This window comes from Athene noctua, chromosome 20 (genome assembly GCF_965140245.1).
Source record: "Athene noctua chromosome 20, bAthNoc1.hap1.1, whole genome shotgun sequence".
Classification (NCBI taxonomy): domain Eukaryota; kingdom Metazoa; phylum Chordata; class Aves; order Strigiformes; family Strigidae; genus Athene; species Athene noctua.
Window position 1 is genome coordinate 265922 of NC_134056.1, and position 16032 is coordinate 281953.

The 16032-nt window shown below is 46.1% G+C and overlaps 1 protein-coding gene across 1 annotated transcript in view; it reads right to left on the minus strand.

Annotated features, from left to right (window-relative positions):
- RALGPS1 (Ral GEF with PH domain and SH3 binding motif 1) overlaps positions 1-10388 on the minus strand; it is a 101578-nt gene extending 91190 nt beyond the window's left edge. Inside the window, exons 1-2 of the mRNA XM_074923395.1 lie at positions 10278-10388; positions 7279-7400 (exon numbers count right to left, since the gene is read on the minus strand). The gene's annotated coding sequence lies outside the window, so the exon portion shown is untranslated. The remainder of the gene's footprint in view (positions 1-7278; positions 7401-10277) is intronic.
- Positions 10389-16032: the final 5644 nt, after the last annotated feature.

The following is a 16032-nucleotide window of genomic DNA, read 5'->3' on the forward strand; positions in this document are numbered from 1 at the left end:
AGAGCTCAGCACCTCCCCCTCCACATCCTCTCCTCAGGAAGCTGTAGAAAGCCATGAGGTCACCCCACAGCCTCCTTTTCTCCAAACAAGACAAACCCAAAGTCCTCAGCCACTTTTCGGAGGACATGCCTTCCAGAATTTGGTATCAAACGTCAGAATGACTAGCTCTCATCTGAGTGAATCTTGCTTTCTACCTCCAGCAAAATCAACAATATACTGTTCCACTTCATTGGTAATTGCCACAACCTAAGGACATGTTTACAATACGCCATACAGAGCTCCATATTCAATTCTGAATTGTTTTTCATCATTGCACTTATTTTCCTCTTTCTTCATTCCAAAACTATCCTTCCAGATGTTGACCATTAGAATGTGTCTTTCCTTGATGAACCATGAACAAAGTCATATTCAGATGCTGTGGGCGTAAAGTACAAACAAGAATATGTTAGCACAGTTAACGTATTGGAAGAGGAAAATGGGACTGTATTATGAAAACAGGATGAAACAATAACGTGGTTATACTTGTGCCCCTGTGCTTGCATTCAGCTACTGATGTGAAACTTGTATCACCATCTACATCACATCCAGCTTCAGCCCAGAGGCTCGTAAGGGGTAGAAGTCCCATCTTTTTGTGTTATTGCTAAACAAAGAGAAAAAAGCAATTAGCACCAAAGTATCTGAAACCATGTGTTGCGTGTTCTCCATGTCTAGGTATTTATATACCTTTTTCCTCCCCTCACTAAGTTTCTTTTGTTTAGTATCATCATTTTAGTATTAAAAACAGAAAAAAAAAAAAGTAAATGTTCAAAATCCTTTTGAGTCTGAGCAATTTACAGCTGTTTTGTCATTGCAGTGACAGAGCAAGCCAGTCTGGAAGGATTTCTACAGAATAATTTGTTTACATCATTCAAAGAAGCCTCTGTTGAGTGCTGTGTGGGTATCTGCTAACCTAGGGAAAAGTTAATGCGCAAACCTCAGAAGCACTGAGCAACACAGGTGTAAAACCATTTTATTCCTGACAGCATCCACTCCCAAAAGTTTAATACATTCAAACACTACATATCTTCACTTTTCTGAGTGCCCCTGTCCAGTCAAGCATCACCTCTCAAACCCCATTTCTCATCCCCTCACAGATGATTTCTGCAATGCGGAGAGGAAAAGGACCCCATCTCCTATAGTAAGGGCAGAAATGATCCATGTGAATCCCACTTCCTTCAGACAACAGCAATCTTTTGTAGGCCATTCTGAGCCCTTTCGTGAGATACAATGCGTACATGAACGCACATGAGAGACTGGACAGTTGAACTGCCTAGTCACAACGCTTTACATGAAAAAGCTCTTTCCATTTCAGAAATCCTTCTGAAATAATTCAACATTAGACCTTGGTGGCCATATTGTACAATATGAAAAATTCTGAAGTATTCAGAAGCCTGGTTTAAAAAATAATTGCCTACTAACAGTTTAGTAAGAAAAAAGCAATTAGGCTAGAGAGGATTAAAAAAGCCATTTATAGATCCTCCTAAGTGAGAACTGCCTCGTGTCTTGTCAGTATTGTCTCACCAGCCAGTCCCTTCATCGTGCTTTAGGCAACAGTACCACCTATGGATGAAATACACCACAAACAATTTAGTAGTCTCAGCACATTCTTTTCTGAGAAATTTCTTATTATAGTTAATCAATAATAATGAAAATGTAATTAAAATAGTATTTATAGTTTAGTATATAAATCCCTGTATTGGGCTGTGACAAGACCCGGTGACAATACTCTGAAGGGAAACAGCACTCCACAGTTTAGTGCAGAGATTTATACCAGTCACTGTTACCCTTCCAGCACAAATACAAAACTTGAGCAGAAGTAGCAAAGTGTGACCCCAACTGAGGAACACTGGACCTGCCAATCTCCAACAGATTGAAACAGGATTTTAACCAAAACCACTAAAATATTACTAAAGGGCTGTGAAGCAACTTCATGTTAATCCCACTAATTTAGCTGACCACAAACTGAAATCACTGAAGTAAATAAATATTCTTCAATATCTGAGCAAATAGGCATAAAAACTGATTCTTGCAGCACTGCCCAATAGCTGCCAATGAAGCAAGTCCAACTCACGAAAAAGCAGATTCAAAGCTGCTTTCTCGTACCAAAATTGTCTCAACTCTCTACTTGCCACCTTTCTAGTGCATGTACGCTCAAATGAGTTCTCATGTTGGGAGGGAAGCAGCTGCTGTGATGAGTTTAAGAAACAACTTCAGAATCCAGTTCCCAAACTTTGGGTTTTACAAATACACAACTGGTTGGAATTATACCTAACAGCAGGTAAAAACATCTGGAGCTCAGGTCATGCTTTTAAGATACACCCTACTTGACTAATCACATGTTACAGCAGACTGCCAGAGGTTCCTTTGTCATAGCCAGGTTGCCCTACAGCAGTTCAAATCCCGGATTTTCCAAATAACTTAGTGATAGGGCAACCCAGATAAAAAGAAATCTGTGACAATCACTACACTGAAAAGGTAAGCTGACATTCTACAAGCTGAATAAAAAGAAGTTGTTCTTTTTCAAAGTCGTAATGAACGCAAAGTCTTACAGTTTAAGAGCTGCATGCACCATCTTATAACAAAATAGCTCTTCATAATGCTCCTAAACTGTCAAAATCTATTTCAAAATTATTAAATATCTCACAGGATTCTTAGTTGCTAAAATGATGGAAAAGCAGGAAGCTGACAATGCAGGTTTGAATGTGTGATGCTATTTTTATCCTGATTATACCCCGTAACTTTACTATATCCACTGGTAATCAAGTTCACTCTAATGACCATTCATTATATTTACAAGGTAACTATTCAGGGTTCTCCTCTCTCTACCATCATTTAGTGCACCAAGAGGCAAAGTAATGATATGATCAACACTACCTGCATAAGCAAAAGAAACATAATAAAGTGTCATTCTACTAAGTAAAGATAGTAGAAAGATCTCGCTCTGGATACCTAAAAAATTAAGACAAGGAATAAAGTGCATGTTTCTGGTAATTAGAAATCGTTTGAGGAACTCTGCACAGCTGTGGAATTCTGCCCATGTCTGGAAATCTTTACATCAAGGTTGAATTTATTTATTTAAATTAAAAAGCAAAACAACCCTCCACGACTGAATGAGAATTCAAGGATATCTCATGACACACAGTACAGAAGACCCCAGTGATTACCACCAGAGCCCTCTCTCGTTCTATTGATCTATTAATTAACAAAGGACACATATCAACAAAAGCTTTAATGCTGAAAATCATTTTCTTGAGCAACAGAAACTACTAAGTATGGCACACAACCATACTTGGCAAGTTCCACCAGCACTGACAAAACTAAATCACCCCCGCAAAGCCCAGACTCTGCAGCGAACAGCCCTAAGTAACCAGGTGGTTTATCTGTCCTACAAGCACGGATTTGCTGGGAAATGGCAAAGCAACCACAGCTCTCCTCTCGCTCCACTGATCTGACACTCCGCATCAGGGCTGCAGATACTCCTCCCCACGTTAGATAAAAGCTGCATTGTGGTAAGTTTTTGGCATCTGGAATGTATTTTCTGGTTCTGCAAACCCAGCTTTCCATTTTCATTGTGACACTGACAGAAATGCCTCTCAACTAAAGCAGTAATTTTTAGTCAAACAGTGTATTGATATAAATTTCTCAGGAAAACTAAGTGAAGATTCATACTTAGTACCAGCCTCAAGATTAGAAGACACCCTGCCCATCACACAAAACACCATTAACATATTCTGAAATAGTATATAAACAACATATTACAGAGAGGAACTAGTAAGTTGAACTTACTAGTAAGGAACTATTACACATTACTAGAGGAACTAGTAAGGACTAGTAATTACAGTATTTGCCACAAAAGTATAACAGCCTTTGTAGTTTCCAAATGTTTCATTAATAATAAGCTGGTTTGGTATTCAAAGGTTAGAAGTCAGCAGGTACATCTCACATGTTCCACCATAAATGGGGAATAAAAAAGTTGCACTTCTGAAATAAAGAATAATGACTATAAGCTACTCCAAAAAAGAAATCTAGTATCCTTTGCTGCCACTTGGAATCTCTGTGTCAGCCATAAAAACCTGTGGACTATCTTCTCCAAACCTTATTTAATCAAGTTTTAGAACACTATAAAATTTTCAATGTTCCACTAGGTGGCAGCGAATCTTAACTTATCACGGGCTTGTTTTCAAAATGTCTTAAATCTTTTGTTTTAATATGCAATCATAGAAAAGAACAGGTACTCATCTTTGGTAGATTACGAAATGAAAATAGGAAAAAGTGCTTTCTAGGTTTTAGGGGTTTTATGCAATTACTCTGAAAACCTATTTTACAGCATCCCTTAGAAAAATAATGGAAATAAATAGAGAGAAAGTGTCACAATTCGGTTGATGTGAAGTAATTTAGAAGACAATGGTAGACTGTACCATCCTAACTCCTGAAGAACAGAATTTACTCAGGGCTAGACAATCATTTACCCCTCACAGTTTCCATCACTCCAAACTAGTTTCATACTTGTACTAATTTTGCAAAGTCATTTAGGCTGAAAAGGCAAACATTTGGGAAGGGATTTGCAGTGTATGAGGCAGTGACTAGCATTACTACACCTTGCCCGTGATTTAACCTATACTCCAATGGTCAGGATGTTCATGGAGGACTGTGATAAACGCTCCCTCTTTAGCGGGAGTGTTACTCACCACAACTACTGCCACGTTCCTTCTGCTTCACCTGCAGAAAGTTAGATCAGAAAGTCTGCTGTCTCTCAGGCTCTGTAATACCCACAACTCACAACTATCTTTTCACAGAACCACTGAGGCTGAAGGGCCATCCTGAGGTTATATGGTACAGTGGCTCTGTTCAAGCAGGGCAGCGTGCCCAGGACCACATCCAGTGGGGTTTTGATTATCTCCATGGATGATGCAACTTCTCTGCGCAACCAGTTCCAGTGCTTGATCATTCTCACAGTAAGTGTGTGTTTTCTTGTGTTGAGGTGAAATTCCATGTGTCTCCCATGTACTCTATTATAATTTGTGCCTATTGCCTCTTCCATTCACTGGGTACCACTGAAGATCCTGGCTCCGTCCTCTCATCGGGTATTTCTATACATTGGTGACATCTTCCCCTGAGCCTTCTCTTTTCCAGGCTGTGCAGCCTCAGCTCTCAGCCTGTCCTCATGCAGAAGATGCTTCAGTCCCTTCATTGTCTTCGCAGCTCTTTGCTGGACTCACTAGAAAACTGTTGGGTGATGGACTTCTGAGCACTTGATGAGGCCTATCCCGAGTATCCTTGACAAAGGGGACCACAGTTCAATTAGAGGAGCACTCACTCACTCTGGGGGTAGGGAGAGGCAAGAATGAACAGAATCAGCCCTGGAAAGATTAGATGACTCAGAGCTTAACTGCTAGAATCCCAAAGTAAATCTAAACACAGATCACAATCGATGTAGAAACTGAGGCAGAGAGATGTTTATTATTTTGAGAGTATTTAAGAAAAATAAAGACTACACAGTGCAAATGTCTACTTATTTCAGTCAACACGTTCCAGAAGCCAACCATAAATCTGAGGTTCCTGCAAACAGAGCTTAGGAAAAAGATAGGCATAGGAGCAGCTCAGAGATGGTTACAGGGCTTACAGCCATCCCAAGAGTGGTTCTGCTTCCAATAAGGTGTAACAGTCTGTACACAAAAAAAGCTCTCAGACACTAAAGTCTAGCACACAAAGGATGGATGATGGTGTTCCTCATCTGCAGATTTACAGGAATGAGTCAAACATTCCTGTATTTGTCTTTAAATCCCAGGACCTAGGAAGGAACCACCTATTGAAGAGACTGATGACAGAAGGAGGAAGGAAAACCAGAACCACACAACAGAAACTGCAAAACATTTACCCAAGAAGATACGTGACAGGAGTTATTTGTACATGTACTTTCTTACACATGAGAGGATCTGAAGTCAGGAAAATAAGCCAGGTGTATGTACAGACAAGGATTAGGAAACACATGAGAAGGGAAAGAATTTATACAAAAAACTCAGGGTTTGTAGAAACCTGCCAAAATCAGATCCTGAAGGACAGAAAAGTCAACAAGAGAATTACTTAAGTGAGAATATGACCATGTAAAAAAAAAGTTCACTGATTGCACTGTGGCTGGCCATTTACAAGTCACATAGATACATACAGTGTCCAGAGCACACACATCAACTTGAGCAAAGCTCCGTTCTCTCCAAACTGGCCTTCAGGTGCACTAGCAGGTGTGCAGTACCAGCAGCTTTTCTGGGCACTAGCAGATATGGGAGAGAAAAAAGCCACCTCTTCAGCTGTGAAGATGTGTGTTTATAGGAGGGAGGAAATATTGATGAAACAGAGCCACGTCTTGGACACTGCTGAGGTTAAAAGAAAGTATCATATCTTAAGCTTTTGGATAAAGAAATCCTTTAATGCCTTCATGGTCATAATGTCAACTTTGAAAGCAAGATTAAGTCATAGCTATCAATATGCTAAACTGAAAACTAATTAAACACCATTGTAATAGAAATGTGCATTCTGAAATTTTAAAGTGCTGCGTGCAAGAATCTGAATGCTTTATGCATACAGGTCCCAGAACGGATTATTCTGTTAGCTGAGACACTTGTCAGGAGCATCAGACTGCCGGTTCCAATCGTCTCAGGCTTCCTCTAGACTTTGATGGTATATTTAGCACAGACACCCGCCCCCTGCGTCTCAGAAGACTGGTTTAAAATGAATTAGTCCAGAAGCCATCCCCGTTCAACGGATGACCGTGTGAAGGCCCCCTGACTGTAACACACACGTCCACTCAAGCAGGCTATCAGACCAGATTTTCCAATCTAGCCTCCCACTGTCACTTCTTAGAAGCAATGTCCTTGAACTGCCACTCTTACTTTCCTGGAAGAGTGAAAGAAAACTGGACGGCTGTATCAGTGGCCACTGCTTCCCCATAACGCAGGCGGGGAGCTTGCTGTGATGCATTACATTATCTTATCCAGACTACACACAGGTGACACTCTGCACACCCTTACAAAAGCAGCTCATGGAAGCTGCCTGTAAGCACCTGGAGAAAAAAAAAAATCAACCAACCTTGATAACCATGTAAACATAGTTACCCTACGTTAACTGGCAATACTTCACGTAAATGAAACATGAACACAAACTCCATAGTCCCACACTAGCTACTATGAAGGAAATTAACTCTATCCCATCCAAAATCAGCTTACAGCCAAAAACCATACTTACAGTGGAATAAGGTAGTTCTTGCACTCACTCAACCCATTTTGCTGCACACCTCCATCAGTCCATCATTCAGTCTGGCTCTGGCTATTCAGCAGGTTTATCTCTTATTTAAAAGCATGACATTCCTGTAAATTAACAGGAAACAGGATTATGGTGACATTTATTGTATAACTCAGTTTTTCTCAAACCGTGTATTCCTTGCCCAAAACATGCACTCTGGTATTTTTATTCTTAGCTCTCCCTCCCAGCTTTGATGACTAGTTCCCCTTTCTAGTTTCACTGGCATGCAACAAACTCCCAAACTCAAAAGAACTGAAGAATACATCCCAGGTGGGGAGAATACGAGAAATTTCATAACTAAATATTCTCCAAAGATGTACTGGTAACTCTTCCTCACTCCGTCAAGTGAACACAAGGTCCAAGCTAACATGGGTTCGCTTACTGGTTTTAATCACTTCTTTCAAGGTGCTTCAGGAATGGTAAATGCTACTCATTTTCACTTTGTTTTCCTCAAGACTTAGCTAAGCAGAATGCACACAAACCCAAATACAATCGTTCTTCTTCCTTGGTATCAGCAAATTCAGCCACAGCTGATGAGCAACAAGCCTGAGAAAACAGTGCTCAGGTAACTGACTCCGGTGATACTTAGACGTAGTCCTTCCCTTTCCTCCTCTTTTGCCTTCCATCAACTTTTATAACAGCTGATGTTTAAGAAAATTATACATCAAATGAGAAGAAAATAATCTCAAAGAGAGATACTTTCAAGTGAAAACTGGCAGGAAAATCCCATTAAAGCCTGTGTTGCTTTGATAAAGCCCCAAATCACTGCAGATGGCATGGTGTTACTACTGTGCCTCTACTACAGCCTCTCTTCTGCAGCAAGAAACCTCCACTTACAAAAACTTGTATTTTCTAGTCTTTAAATACATGCAATTCCTACTGGCATCAAAGAAAGCTATCTTTTGCTGGAACAGTAGTATTCTTCATACCCTTAAACCCTACCCAAACTCCAAGTATACATACAGCAGGCACTCCCTGCATGAGCACAACGATCCTAGTTCATAAAAGAATCAAAATGACAAGTTAGGAGTGAGTTAGCATCCATTCAAGTATTCCAACCAAAACCACAGACATAATGTTTGTTCATGTCCCATCTCAGCTTTGTCAGTCAGATTTGCTCCCTGGCAATTAAGCTTTTGTTTTGTGTGTGTCTCCATGTCTGCTCTATTCTGTCTGCTTTATAGACTAGTAATTTAGCTGTGTTATTTAGTCTTTTTTCCTTTGGTAAAGGATCAGCTATGCTTTGCCAAAACACAAAAGTGGAAGCTACACTCATATACCAGTTGCAGAATATTTTATTCAACATTTAAAATCTGAAAACACTAACTGGTATTCAAAAAAAAAAAAATTCAAACCTTTCTGCTGTTCATTTTCTGTTGTTTTAAGATAGCATTTTAGAAGATAAACCCAAAGATATTAAAGTAATATTAAACTTTTGTTTGTCTGTTAAAAAGAAGAGACTCTTCCAGAAAGCCATCCTAATGTAGTTTGAGAAAACAAATCTGGATCGAAGACTGTATCTAGCATATTGCTCAGGAAACATGATATATATGACAAAGGTGAGCTGAAAGTTAAGCTTTCACTGACAAAAATATGAGACAGCCAGCTCAGATGCCAGAGTTGAGGCTGAGAGAACTGGGTTTGTTAATCTTAAAAGGCCTGTGCTAAGGACTGGTCTTGCTGCTGGCTTGAACTGCCTATGGGAAATTACAGGTTAGACAGAACCAGACTTTCCTCCAAGGTATAAACTTGAAGAGACAAGAGACAACAGAGACAAGTCATAGGAAGGGAAATCCCAATCACACATCGGGAAAAAAATATCCACAATGAAAATGCTTAGGCATTGGAATAAGCTGCCCAGAGAGCTTATGGAATCTCAAAACTGAAAACGCAGGACGCTGAACAACCTGGTCTAAACAGGCCCCGCTCTGAGCGGGGACTTGGACTAGATTATCCGTGGAGAATCCTCCCCATTAACATTATTCTGTGACAAGCGAAATTCATTATTCTAAAAGCTGCGGGTTTTCCTGACACGAACCGTTTCAGACCGAGCTGGAGTCTGTGAAACATCCAAAACGAAAACAAACCGGACTCCAGAAGCACCTGTTGGACACCAAAGGCACAGATGGCTACGTTCCACGAGAAGGTCTTTAAGGCAAGGAGCATCTTCCCGCATGCTAAGAGGGACAACCCGGATTTAATTGTTTTTCAACGATAAGTGAGACAAGAGCCCCCGTATGTTCCATCTTCTCAGGTTCAGAGCAGGGATCGAGACAGCAGGTGCGCTTGGTTCCGCCGCCAAGTTCAACATCGGTTCCCTCTCCACCACACGCCAACACCTCGGACGCGCTGAACCCAGACCAGAAATTACGTGAAGTGAACCGAAAACAGACCTCGGCCGCCAAAGGCCGCTGGACAGCTTCCGCGCATCGCGACTCACGCGATGGGCAGCGCTTCCCGCTGCGGCCCTCAGTGCGGGGGGACGCGGCCAAACGCGGGTGGTTCCACCTGCCCCGCGGGGCCGAGTCTCCAACGGCGCGGCGACCCCCCCCGCGGCCCCTCCGCGCCGCGCGGCCCCAACCGCTCCCCGAAACCCCCGCGCGGAGGGGGCGCGGAGGCGGCGGCGCGGCCCGGCCCGGCGCGAGGACGTTACGCGGCCGCCGCGCGCCGCCGGGCCCGAGAGGCCGCGGGGAGAGGAGCGGCCCCCCCACCCCCCCGCGCACCTGCCCGCGGGCTGCGCCCCGCAACGACCCCCGCGGCGCCGGGGGGAGCGCGGGGAGGCGGCGGCTCCCGGCCGGGCCCGGCGGCGGGCAGGGGGCTGCGGCGGGCGGGCCCGGCGGGGCGGGGCGAGCGCGGCCGCCCCGCGGACGGGGGCTGTGTGTGTGTGTCTGTGTGTGCGCGGGGGGTGTCGGCCCGGCCCCGCCCGCCCCGCCGCCTCTCACCTTGCGGGGACGCGGCCGCCGCCGCTGGGCGCGGGGACCCGCCGGCTCCGGGCGGGAGGCGCCTCCGCGCCCCTCCCCCGCCCGCCGCAGCGCCGAGGCCGAGGGGGACCGAGGGGCGGGGGCGGGGCGCGCCGGACTGATGGGCCCGCCGGCCAATCGCCGCGGCGCACGCGCCGCGCTGGCCAATGGGCGCGGGGCGGGCGGGCGCGCGCGCGGGCACTGCGCAGGAGCCGCCGCCCGCAGGTGCGCGCGGACGGCCCCGCCCCCCGCCCCCCCCGCGCGCGTGGAGCCGCCGCGCGGCCGGTGCCGCGGGGCCGGGGGCGGGGCGGAGCCTCGGCGGGACGGACCGGCGCCCCCCCCCCCCCCCCCCCCCCGCGCAGCTCCCGCCGCCCCGCCCCGCCCCGCCCCGCCCCGCGGGGGGACGCGGAGGCCGAGAACCGGGTTCCACCGGTCCGGCCCCGCGGGCGGCGCCGACGCCGACCCATCGTCCCGACACGTCACGGGGCGTCGCGGCGCCCCCGGCCCGCGGCGGGGTCACGGTCACGGTCACGGTCGCGGTCGCGCCGCGTCCTGCGCGGGCGGTGGGACGGGCCCTCCCGGAGCTCCTCGGAGGCCAGAGCGTTCCCGCCGGCTCCGCGCCCCTGAGGTTACCCCACGGTAAAACGCTTCGGGCGCCGCGCGGCGGCCTCCGCGCTCGCCCCGCAGGGCCGGGGAAGGGGCCTCTCCGCTGCGCGGAGCCGCCCTAAGGCGGCGTTCGGCGGGGGGCTGTGTCGGCCCCGAGCGGGCCAGCGCTGCCCGGGGGAGAGCAGCCCGGGGGGAGGGCCGGGGGGCCGGGAGCGCCTTTCCGACTCTCCCGCCGCGGCCAAAGCCAGAGCAGCTCAGGCCCCTTCGCACCTCCCAGTTAAACACGCACGGGCTTGCTTTCTGAAACAGCAGCGCGCCATTGAGAGTAAACCCTAAAAATAAACACGGATTTGGGATCTGCTGGTGACTACTGATGGACACAGCTCCAACATCCACAACAAAGCCAAAGCCACCGTGTGGGAGGGGATTTTCCCTACGTATTCCCACCCTCCAGCGGCTGAAGGATTAAAATAAATGTCGTATGCATCTTCAACCTTCTCACAGGCATGGACTATTCTTTACTCCTTAACGTTTATCTGTTGGTACTTTGGTACTGCTGAGCTACACACACTTTGCTCTAAAACTTCTCCCATCATCTCCCACCACAGCAAGAGCACAGGGTTCTCTGGCAAAACGTTTCCCACTCTGTCCTGTATCACTGCACTAAAACAGCAGTCCTTGGGCTACAGTCTTCTCTAAAAAAAATCTTATCGTTACCGGTATTTCTACAAGGATTCAGAAAAAACAACACTAAGTCACTTCTTCCCCTAATAATGATGAGGTTCGAAATCAGAGCTTCCAAACTGATGCATAAAGTGCTGCAAAGTCATAAAGTCCACTGCCTAAACAGGTCTCGTGCCTTCCAACGGGATCTGAGATCCTGGATAAACACTCTGCCCTGCTGAGAATGGAATTACAGCTGCTCCTCTTGAGGGTATCATAATAAATGAAGATTGGAAACGTCTTTTTTAGTTTCTGTTTCAGGTTTCTGCTATGTACAGCACCTTAAATTATCCCTGTGTAACTTATATTTTTAAAAATTGTCCAGCACCCTCTGGTGGAAAAAAACGCATAGACAAGATTTAGGGTTGTACTGTCCTGAGTTATTTGAAAAGGTTGGCAAAATGCAAATAGCCAAATAATGTCACTATAGACAACGCCATTAGCCATATAATTTCCCCCAAATTTAAGGAAATGTTTCTGTCTGTAGTTCAAGTGACATTTGATTGAATATTTGATTTAAATTTGCCATAAATCCATGCACAAGACAACTGTAATATGCTATTTCACATAGTTAATGAAATGTAGCGGCCATGGGGTCAGGTTCCATCTTCCCTGTGCGATTATTGCTGAAAGAAAATGAATTCTATGCTATGTCGTGTTCACTGGCTATTCTATTTTCCCCTCAAGCTGTTTTCAAGAAGTTTGCCTTATGAAAATTTAAACAATGTGGGGCATGTCTGCATGTACACAAAGATCAGTTGGACAAAACTGGGGTTTTTTAACCTAAACCAATTTTTTTTTCCTTAGCTTTCTTAACCTCTTTACAAAATCTTTATCTTCTGTATCCCACTTTGCTGACAGTGGTGTTTTATAGCACCTTTTAAAAAGTATTCAGAGTCTGTTTTTCCCTTGATGCTGAATTCAGATGTGCCTGCAAAGATGAGAAAAGTTGAGTCATTTCAGAGCATTCATAGAGTCATCGTGGTTTGGGCTGGAAGGGACCTTAAGGCCCAGCCAGTGCCACCCCCTGCCCCGGGCAGGGCCACCTCCCACTAGCCCAGGTTGCCCAAAGCCCCGTCCAGCCTGGCCTTGAACCCTTCCAGGGAGGGGGCAGCCACAGCTCCTCTGGGCAGCCTGTGCCAGGGCCTCACCCCCTCACAGGGGGGAATTTCTTCCACGGGTGCCTTTCTGGGCTGTGAGTGCCTGTTGCTGGCTCACAGGCAGTTTTCCACTCACCAAACCCCCCAAGTCCTTCTCCTGGGGGCTGCTCTCCATCCCCTCCTCGCCCAGCCTGGATTGATACCGGGGATTATAAATTATTATAAATAGCAAACCACCAAGATGCATCAAAGATTACACTGGCACTGGGCAAATAAGTACAAATTGACACTAAGAATGTCACTAATTGAATTAAGCATTAGTATTCCATTCAGAGTATCAGAACTTTGCATCTCTTACAGGATTTTGAGAGAACCTCTGTCAGAATTTCTAGCTGCTTTTAATTCTACTATGCTCTGCTGTTTATCCCATCCCCACGTAAGGCTTTGCACAAGAACGGCCACATCTTTCCTTCTGCTGCTGTGCGACACAAGTGGTAATTCCCAGCAAACAGACACACAGCAGTGCCAAGCAACATCCTCTGAATCTTCATATTAAATCTCTACACCATAGCTAGAGCAGATTTGGAGTGGTGGATACCCATAAACCAAAAGGTAACTCCCTGCTTATATTTATTCTACTGGAATTACAGGCACGGTTTGGGGAAGCAAGTTATACTGTGTACAAATTAGAAAAAATGAACCAAAGGAAAGTAGTTCTGATAAGCAGTTCAGGCTTAGTTTTATCTTGGGTCAACAAGTTCGTTTGTTATTTAAAATGATGAACAATTAGTTAATTTCAATAGCCAAACTTGTGTGTGTGTGCACTTGTCTGTCAGCATTGCTTGATACAGACTTAGAGAAAACCCTTTTCAGGCTTTGGAATAAGTTAATTTATGCAAGTTACTTTAATTTATGCAATCCGATTCTTTTATTGGGTAGCTCTGCTGAAGTGGACTATTTTCCAAGTTACTAGGGACAAACTCTAAGGAAGATAAGTTGAAGTTTAACCCCTCATACTGTACTATGGCACTGTAATTACTGCCATGAATTGCAACTTCAAACAAATATGAGCTCCCCAAGGCTGACGGTGTATCCCTGGATAGAACCAGGCAAAGTCAGAAAGTGGTTTACCTACCCGTAGGGGCATATTTGCATTTTGCTAGTGCTACAATTTTGGGCTTTTCATTAGAATACAATTTTTAAATGTACCAAGAAAATGCAATTTAAAGAAAGGAGTGTTTTATTTCATTAACAAGTTACTTTTATAGCTCACAGTACGGCCTGTGCTGCAGGGCACACTATCCAGATGCTGTTGCACACTTTACACGCACGTTGCTCTGGCCGTGTGGACAAACATCCCGTTTTTACTGAAGACCACATTTCCAGAAGCACCGGATCTGTGCCACTTCCATGACAAAGAAGTGCCTAGTTACTTTCCCTTCCCCCATCGCTCCCAAAGAGTTTGGGGCCCTCAGGAACAGGATCTGTTCGAATGGGTAAATGTATCTAGAACTCTCTAACGGACTGCACTGGCACGGCCTTCTCAACAAAATACAGCGTGTTTGTGTCACTCGACCAAAGCAAGTACAAAGCAGCTGGCCATCTCGAGGAGGAAACTTTACATTTGCCTTCAAACAGAAACACCCGAGAGACACGGGGCCTGGGGCCAGTGCTGCGGCGCAGCCCCCTCACTCCAGGAGCAGCTTCCCGGAGGTGCCCAGCGCTGGGCAGCGCCCAGCCAGCACCCAGCGCACAACCTGCGCCCCTGTAGCGCTGCTGCCGAGGCCCGAGTCCGCTCACCCCCCAGCTCGCCCGTTGGCTCAGGGACCTGCGGGAGCAGCTCCGCCTGCGGGTCTGCAGGCAGAGCTCTGTGATGAAGGGACACAGCGGGTGTTTGCTGGAGGAACTGGGGAGCAGCTCGGCCTGAAGAGTCAACTGCACCAGGTTCTGCAGACACAGCCTCCTGTGCTTGTTTGTGCCCCACAAGGGCAAACAATTCCACCAACGCAAACGAACCAAACCAAACCGCGTGGAGGAGGTGTGAGAAGTAGGGTACGTTCTGCCTCTCGTTACATTTCATTCCTCTCCTAAAACCCCCTTCTTCGTTACCTGAGTTTTCAGGCCTCACAAGCGAGGGCATTTGACAGGTATTTTGCTGAAACAGTCATTCTGAATCTGCCCACAGGGTCTCAGGGGACTGACCCCCGCATCCCCTGACCGCAAATGCCCAGAGCCAGACAAATATCCGCATCCTCCAGCTGCGTTAGCACCATATAAACACACCCTCTGCAGCCGCGCGAGCTTAGAACTCACTCAAATTTAATTCAGCTTTATTACAGGACGAAAGTCTTTGCTGGCACACATCTCGTACACACGGAAAACTGGCAACACTGTTGGTAAACTTTAGCCAGAATTTAATAGTATCAGCTGCGTGTTCATGAATATAAAGGAAAAATTCTCTCTGCAAAATTCCAGCTGTCCCAGCAGGGTAAGTCTACCTCAGCAAAGCTCGGCTGAGGATCTACCATCTCCCCAGAACGCGCGTGGGGGAAGGCACCCAGAGTGCGCCCGGGCAGGCTGCGCCGGCGGAAAGGAGCCGAGTGGAGCCATGAGCTGTAACTCCCGTCGGACCGAGGCCGGGGCCCAGAGCCGCAGGCAGCACTGCCGGGGATGGCAAACGCTGCCGAGGAGACTGAACCCGACCCCGATCCCGGGCACTGGCCGCTGGCCCGGTGTCAGCCCGACGGCCACCCCTGGCCAGGGCCTCTGCTCCGCTGCAGAGCTGGGCATGGCACTGCAGCACAAAACCCGACCAACCATCCTGCATGGAACAGCGGTGCCGGCAAAAAGAGACACCAGGAGGAGTTTGTCTCTAAAGGTTTTTGATTCCTTGTTAGTACACAAGTATTGAACTGCAACTTTTTATAACGCTTCAGGAAGAGCATCTAAAATGCAAGTCCCTTAGTAATTAACTATCTAAATGTAGACACGGAGACCATAGGTTTGCTCTAGAAGCATTTTAATTTACAAACAGCAATTCCCATTGACTTTATACCATAAAAAAAGCAATTTACAAGCAAGAAACAAATTCATCAGAACAAAATAAAGCAGCACTGAAATATTCATGTCACAAATCTAAAAACAAAGTGAATACAAGAGTAAAATATCATTTGAATAAATATTTTAAAATTCATGCTATAAAATAATCCTTAATGGCAAGTTATTAATTGTTACAGCATCAGCTTAGCTAGCTTCATTTACTTCATATGGTGATGAAGTGTGGAGTTGTGAGGTTACCGGTTTATATT